Source organism: Panthera leo, chromosome D2 (assembly GCF_018350215.1).
Source record: "Panthera leo isolate Ple1 chromosome D2, P.leo_Ple1_pat1.1, whole genome shotgun sequence".
Taxonomy (NCBI): Eukaryota; Metazoa; Chordata; class Mammalia; order Carnivora; family Felidae; genus Panthera; species Panthera leo.
The window spans coordinates 30762117-30770225 of NC_056689.1; the positions used below are offsets into that span (position 1 = coordinate 30762117).

The window sequence follows — 8109 nt, forward strand, 5'->3', positions numbered from 1 at the left end:
CCTCGAGACCTGGACAGGGTTGACCCACTTTTCCACCCAAGGGAAAGCAGTTCGCTGGGGCATGAGCGGGACGGGCCGGCGCCTGGTTTTGAGCCTTGGGGTTCGAAGCGCCGTGCGCGCTCTGCTCCGGGCACCTAGGCATCCTAGGACGGCGTCTCTAAGGAGTGTGCGCCGGGGCCAGGCCAGGGTCCCCGCGCCTGGCACAAGGGGCCCGCCTCACTCGTCTACCCCACCCCCCGGCGCCCGCAGCCAATGGCTCCTCGTCGCCGGCCCCCGGCTCGCGCGGCAGGCGGGGACTGGGAGAATAAAGCAGGCAGTGGGGGAACGCTGATGCTAGCCGAGGGCCGAGGACTCCCGCGCTGCCCGGAGGCCAGGAGGCATGCTCCGAGGCAGGCGTCTGCAGGCCCTCAGAACGGAAGCAAGCCCAGAAAACGCTGCTTCAGGAACGAAATACACAACAGCTTCTACCGGCAAGGGCGCCTCCCGCGGGGACCAAGGCCCGGCACCGCTTCCCCGGTCTCCCTATTCCCTGCCACCGCTGCGCCCACTCCCGCGAGCCAACCGGGGTCCAGCAGCAGTTTGCAAACAGGAGCCGGCACGTCGCCGGGCCCCTTGGCACTGCAGAAGCCGCAGCTGATGCACCGCTGCTCTTTCCACCCGGTGACCTGGGGGAGGGGTGAGGACGCTGCAGAAACGGGGGCACTTCTCTCCCTCTCGCCCCCAGCCCTCCAGCGCTCAGCCTCAGACTACATTTACTTTGCGGGGCACGAAGCGTGGGGACCCGTTCTGGGCCGCTCTCTGCTCCACTTACAGCGACAATGCCTCCTAGCGCCCTGCGCAGCGCAGTCACGCTCCCTCGGCCGCCGGCGGCGCCCCATGCAACAGCGGCGCGCTGGAGCGGGCGGGGCGCGGAGCGCGGGACCGCGGGCTCTGCGCGCACGACCGCTCGGCCAATCGCCGCGCGGGCATAGATGCCGGGGCGGGAGCAGGCCGCGGGCCCGGGCCGCGCGCAGCCAATCAGTGAGCCGGTCCTCACGCTGCGCCCAGGAGCGGCGCGCGCGGAAAAGCGGCCCGCGCGCTCTCGTCCGCAGGGTGGATCCGCTTTGTGTGTGGCTTCTGGAGGGAAAACAACGAACGTGGGTGTAGACGGTTCGAACGCGTCGCACAGACCCCGAAATCAATAAATAGGACTCCAGATTCTTCTCGACAGAATAGAGTTGAATTAGCCAGATCAGGGGCACTTTGAGAAACGTGAAGATGGGGGGATAGAAAACTTTTCATGTGATGACTTAAGCTGCCCATTCGGGTTGTTAGAGACCATTGTGGCTGCACTAAGTTAGCTCACCTTTCTAAATTCCAGCATTCTCCTCTATACAGTAGGAATTAAAATACATAAATACTTTACAGGAGTCACTGTGAGGATTAATACATGAAATGTTGCGGGCAGCGCTGAGCATGACAGCTCAGGGAAAGGTGGCTGCTTCACAGGTCTTTATTTATGGAGGACTCACCATATACCCTTTACAAGGCACTATGGAGACGACCAAAGAAGCGAGGCTCCTGACTCAACCCATGGCAATGATCAACATGTCAAATGCTCTAAAAGCGTGTATTAAATATGTAGGAGTTCTGAAGAAAGAACATTTAACTCGGCCTCCGGGGACTGGGGCAGTCAGATAAGGAACACACATTCCCCTGGGTCTTGATGGATGTTACGGGTTGAATTGTCTTCCCAAAAAGAGGTATCTTGAAGTCTTAACCCCCAGTACCTCAGAAAGTGACCTTATTTGGATCATTGCAGATACTAGGTAAGATAAAATCATACTGGAGTAGGGTGTGAGTGGTGTTCTGATCAGAAAAGACAGACACACACAGGGGGAAGGGCATGTGAATACAGAGGCAGAGATGGGAGTGATGCGCCTACAAGCCAAGGAACCCCAAGGACTGTGTGGGCAAGGACCCGAAGGTAGGAAGAAGCAAGAAAGGAAGTAACTCTGCAGACATCTTGATTTTGGACTTCAAGCCTCCAGAACTATGAGAAAACATATTTAAGTCACACAGTTTGTGGCAATTTGGAAACTAATACAGTGGATGAGTAGGAATAAAGGGAAGGGGAGGAGAAATGCCTCCAAAGAAAGTCTTTCAACCTGAATGCCTTGTGTATGCAGGATCCTGTGTCTCAGGGTATGTCAAGAGCAAACAGACACAGACCCGCCTTCAAGGGGTTACCACTCAGGTGGATGCCTGAGTGGCCATGTTTTCTGACTCCTTCTCAGGAAGACTGTCTATGGAAGTCTTTCCCCAAACTCGTCATCACTCTATCCCTGCCACATACAAACCAGGTACAAGATACAAATAATAATTGGATCAAGTCCTGTTCTGCCCAAGCCAAGATCCTTACTACTCTGGACAAAGCAGACCCTGCCACTTGTTTCACTTAAAACCACCCTTACAGAGCACCTGGCTGGCTCAGTCGGTAGACTATGCATCTCTTAATCTTGGGGTCAGGAATTCTAGTCCTATGTTGGGTATCATCATAAAGCTTACTTAAAAAAAAAAAAAAAAAAGCCACCAGCCTTACATCTCTGGCCAATTTCCACACGTGGATGTCTACTCTTCCCTGCCAGGCCATACACAGATCTGAGATTGCCAGTGCAGTGCTTCTGTGCACATAGTAAGGAAGGTCTCAGTAAATGCCATTGACTGATGGTCCCAGCCTAAGGCATCCCATATTCGTGCCTTATCATACTCAGTCCTATCTCCCAGGAGTTTCATCCTGGACCCTCCAACTCTACATGGGCAAGACTCCTGCCCAGCTCAGACACCACATCTTCTGCACTTACGGCACCATGCCCATTATTCTGCCATCTCTGCACCAGTCTTTTCTCCCAAGACTCTGCCTGATTTCAAATCAACCAGAGCTTGGCACACGGGAAGTGCTTATATCAGTCAGCACTTTGTTTTCCTGTCTAATAAAACACGGCAAAAGGCAGGAGTGTCTTAAAGCAATAAATATTTATTTAGTTCGTGATTTTACGGGTCAGCATTTTAGGTTGGGCTCAACTGGGCAGTTCTTCTGGTCTCAGCTGGATTCCCTGATGCATCTGGGGAGAGTAGCTAGACAGCCAGAGGCCTCTGCTTCTGGGGAGATGGTTCACTCTCAACTGAGGTAACTGGGCCACAGGTCTCTCATCCACCAGCCGGCTAGCCCAGGCTGGTTAACACACAGCCACGTGGTTCCCAGAGCAAGAGTGGAATCATGCAAGGAAGGTCTCTGGAGGTCTAGGCTCAAAACTGGCATAAACAACACTTCCATAGTCGTATTGACTAAACCAAGTCACAAGTCCAACCCAGGTTCAAGGGCAGGGAAATAGACTCCATCTTCTGATGGCCGGAGCAGCAATGTCACATTGCAAGGAACATGGTTACAGGGGGAGGTAGAGAATCAAGGCTAGTTTTGCATTCTACTGCAGTGCTCAATAAATATTCCCATGATACCCAGCACACAGTGGGTGCTCGGTCAATATCGATCGGCAGTGCTAAGATTTTCAGTCGTGATGTTTACTGATCTCATTCAACACAGTGAATTGGTAAAATGCTATCTCTCACTCACAAGATATCCATTGCCACCTTCAGTTTCAGCATAACAAATGAGAGGGTCAGGGCTGGGCAAGGGAAAGCCTCACTGAAGCTTCTCAGTTAAGAAGTTCAGCTGGCTCCAAACAGGCTCCTGCTCCCAAACAGAGCATCTTTGGAGGTCTGGGCCCCATAGAGACCTGGTCCAAGTGTGGTCACCCAGATGGAAGCCATACACCTTCACCTGTAAACAGAGAGAGGCTTGGGTATTTGCCAGAGCTCAAAAACGGCCCAGTGGCTTTCCTGAAAGCCTCCCAGCTGCCTGCCAGATAGGAAACCTCTTGTGCAATGGCAAATCGTTATCTGGCTATTTCCTGAGGGTGTGCCCCTTGCTCAGCAGGATAAATTCTCAGCGTACCTGTGGACACTATCCTGTGGCCAAAGCCAGCAGCTGAACTCCAATGACTAAGAACCCTAATGGGGGACCACTTCCCATCAAGAAATTACTACAATCAATGTCAAGTAGGATGAATCCTAATTCAATACGACTAGTGTCCTTATAAAAAGGGGAAATTTGGACACAAACAAATATGCATAAAGGGAAGACAATGTGAAGAGACACAGGGAGAAGAGGGACATCTACAGGCCAAGGATGAGGCCTGGAACAGATCTCCTCTCAGCCCTCAGCAGGAACCAGCCCCGCCAACATGTTGATTGCACACTTCCCCGGCCTCCAGAGCTGTGAGACAACTGTGGTACTTTGTTACAGCAGCCCTAGAAAACCAATACAAGACCTTTAATGTCTCCTTCTCCAGCCGGTTCTCCCCATCTTTGTCCTTATTGTCCTTATTGAGGGAAAAGTACATTTAGGTAGAAACAAAACCTGAAGTCCCATTAACCTGTGTGAGCCAGAGCCTGCGTATCATCCTGTGCCTTCCCGAGTCCTCCACGGTGGGCCACACCCCTGCCTGGAGCTAAGTTAGCAACAGGCAGGAACTGGAGGTCCCAACACATCACTATCATCCTAAGCGGAAGAGCAGTTCACCCAGACCCTCTTCCAGAAGTTTCAGCCTGGTCAGAGGTACCCACCGTGGGGACCCCTCCAGGACTGCAAGGTTTGCAAAGAGGAGCAGGAAGCAGTCACTTCCCTCAGGACACAAGCACTCTGCCATGACAAGTACGATTTGTACAAAACGTGACTTTATTTTTTTTGATGTTTATTTATTTTTTATTTTTTTGTTTTTGAAGGAGAGAGAGAGACAGAGTGTGAGGGGGGAGGGGCAGAGAGAGAGGGAGATGCAGAATCCAAAGCAGGCTCCAGGCTCTGAGCACAGAGCCTGACACGGGGGCACAAATTCACAAGCAGTGAGATCATGCTCTGAGCCAAAGTCAGATGCTTAACTGACTGAGCCACTCAGGTGCCCCCCACAAGTGACTTTAATAAAGTGTTTCTCAAGCTTCAGCTGTAGCTGATATTTGCTATACCTGAACCCACCCACCTGGTAGTGAACTTGAGCCAGGTGTACAGACTCAGAGAGTTCATTCTGCACATTCCTTTCCAGCTCTGCACTCAGTGGTGCCACCTTGGTTATTGGAAATTGTATGATGGGAGGGTTTATACCATGGGAATCAGCACACGCTCTAAATTGGGCCTTTTTTTCTTGGAGAGGTGGTTTACTAGCACACGATACTACTATTTACTTTTTTCCCTTTTAAATTGACTCATGTTTTAATGTTTATTTTAAAAGAAAACTTTGTATCCTTACTACACATGGAAAGTAGTATCATTTGTCATAGATAGAAAGTAACCAGAAAAATAAATATGGTTAAGTCAGTTATATCCCAATAAAACTGGAAAAACATGTTACATATAATGAAATGAATGAAATGACACAGCATTATTGTTGCCTGCTGACGGCCTGCTCCAGAGGCTGTTCTCTTTGTTATAAAAGGAGACCAGCAAGTGCTAGGGAGAGAGTAAAGACACGGCAGTGCCTTGGTTAATTCACAATGATTGGACGAAATTTAAAAAGGGAATCCCTCTCTCAAAGCATTGCTCCTGGACCTCCAAGAATACAGCTCCCACCTTGGGAAAGACTGTCCTATTACAATGGAGAACTGGGGGTTCAGCGATATCAAGTAAAGTGTTTCAGGGGAAGGCTGCTCCCAATTTGCCCACCAATCACAGGAAAATATTCCCCTTGAAGAAGTCTTAAAGGATGAGCTGAATTCCAGTAGGCACAGAAGGCCAAGAAGGGCATGTGAGAGAGAAAGGAATAGGGAAGGGAAGACCATTCCTGGAGTGGGGTTCAGCTTGAGCACAGGTTTAGAAGCCAGGAGGCAGAAAGTATTCTGGGAACACCCAAGTGCTCACCTCCAACTGAGGCCTCGAGGATAAGGGGTCGTGGGAATGGCATGCAAATGTATGTTGAGTCATCACGAGAACCTTTGCTCTTGGGATGACAAGGTGATACTTGATTTCCTGGGTGTTTCAGTTAGCTTTTGCTTTGCAATAAACCACCCTGAAATTTAGCAGCTTACAACAACAGACATGTATTATTCCTTACAGTTCTGTAGGTCAGCTGGACAGTTCTGGTCTGAACTGGCTGGGCTGATCTCTGCAGTCAGCTGGCACCTGGCTGGGGCCAATGGTCTAGAACAGCCTGACTCCCGTTATCCATGCAGTTGGTAGGCTGTTGGTGGAGGGGCCTCAGTGAGGACAGACTGGGACCTTTGCTCTACGTGGTCTCTTAGGACCCAGGGGACCAGCTCAATCTAAAAGACAAGCCCATGGTGAAAGCACCTTTCAAGCCTCTGCCTAGTGGCACAAACTTTTCATTACCTCATTAGCCAAAACATGGCCAAGCACAGAGACAATATGGAAGGGCCACTAAGGGAGTAGATACAGAGAGGAGTAAACACATTGCAACGGTAACTGCAACCATCCCCCCACAGCACGTAACGGAAAGCTTTGAAAACCTACAAGCAAGGTAGTGACCTGATTAGAGAGGCACTCTGGGAGGAAGGAACAGAGCGTGGGATGATGTGAAATAACAACAACAACAACAACAACAACAACAACAACAGCTTATACCTAAATGGGATATAGTTTAGACCTAAACAGTTTATACCTAAAATGTCACTTTTTCCACCAGGCACTCTGTGTTATCTATTCCGTCTTAAACACACACACACACACACACACACACACACACACACACACACACCTGTTAGCAGCCCCATTTTAAAGATGAGGAAACTGTAATCCCTATCAAAATAACCCCAGCATTCTTCACAGAGCTAGAAAAAATAATTCTAAAATTTGTACGGAACCAGAAAAGACCCCAAACAGCCAAAAGAAATCTTGAAAAAGAAAACCAAAGCAGGAGGCATCACAGTCCTGGACTTCAAGCTGTATTACAAAGCAGTAATCATCAAGACAGTATGGCACTGGCACAACAACAGACACTCAGATCAACGGAACACATCAGAGAACCCAGAAATGGACCCACAAATGTATGGCCAACTAACCTTCCACAAAGCAGGAAAACATATCCAATGGAATAAAGACAGTCTCTTCCGCAAATGGTGTTGGGAAAACTGGACAGTAACATGCAGAAAAATGACACTGGACCACTTTCTTACACCATACAAAAAAATAAACTCAAAATGAATGAAAGACCTAAATGTAAGACAGAAGCCATCAAAATCCTAGAGGAGAAAACAGGCAACAACCTCTGTGACCTTGGCTGCAGCAACTTCTTACATGATGTGTCTCTAGAGGCAAGGGTAACTAACAAAAGCAAAAATGAATTATTGGAACCTCATCAAGATAAGAACCTTCTGCACAGCGAAGGAAACAATCAACAAAACTAAAATGCAACCAACGGAACGAGAGAAGATATTTGCAAACGACATATCAGGGGTTAGTATCCCAAATCTATAAAGAACTTATCAAACTCAACACCCAAAAAACAAATAATCCAGTGAAGAAATGAGAAGACATGAATAGACACTTTTCCAAACAAGACATCCAGATGGCCAACAGACACATGAAAAAATGCTCAACATCACTCATCATCATGGAAATATAAATCAAAACCACAATGAGGTAACCACCTCATACCAATCAGAATGGCTAACATTCATAACTCAGGACACAACAGATGTTTGCAAGGATGCAGAGAAAGAGGAACCCTTTTGCACTGCTGGTGGGAATGCAAACTGGTGTAACCACTCTGGAAAACAGTATGGAGGTTCCTCAAAAGGTTACAAATAGAACTACCCTATGACCCAGCAATTGCACTACTAGGTATTTATCCAAAGGACACAAAAATGCTGATTTGAAGGGGCATATGCATCCCAATGTTTACAGCAGCACTATCAACAATAGCCAAATTATGCAAAGAGCCCAAATGTCCACAGGCTGATGAACGGATAAAGAAAATGTGCTGGGTATATATATATATAGAGAGAGATAGAGATATATAGATACATAACATCTAAATGTTATATATATATATATATATATAT

At 48.5% G+C, this 8109-nt stretch overlaps 1 protein-coding gene across 4 annotated transcripts in view; it reads right to left on the reverse strand.

Moving 5' to 3' along the window:
• The window catches only part of LRRC20 (leucine rich repeat containing 20), a 92013-nt gene extending 91136 nt beyond the window's left edge, over positions 1-877 (reverse strand). For all 4 annotated transcript variants that reach the window (XR_006194425.1, XM_042908127.1, XM_042908128.1 and 1 more), the window contains exon 1: positions 812-877. The gene's annotated coding sequence lies outside the window, so the exon portion shown is untranslated. The remainder of the gene's footprint in view (positions 1-811) is intronic.
• Positions 878-8109: the final 7232 nt, after the last annotated feature.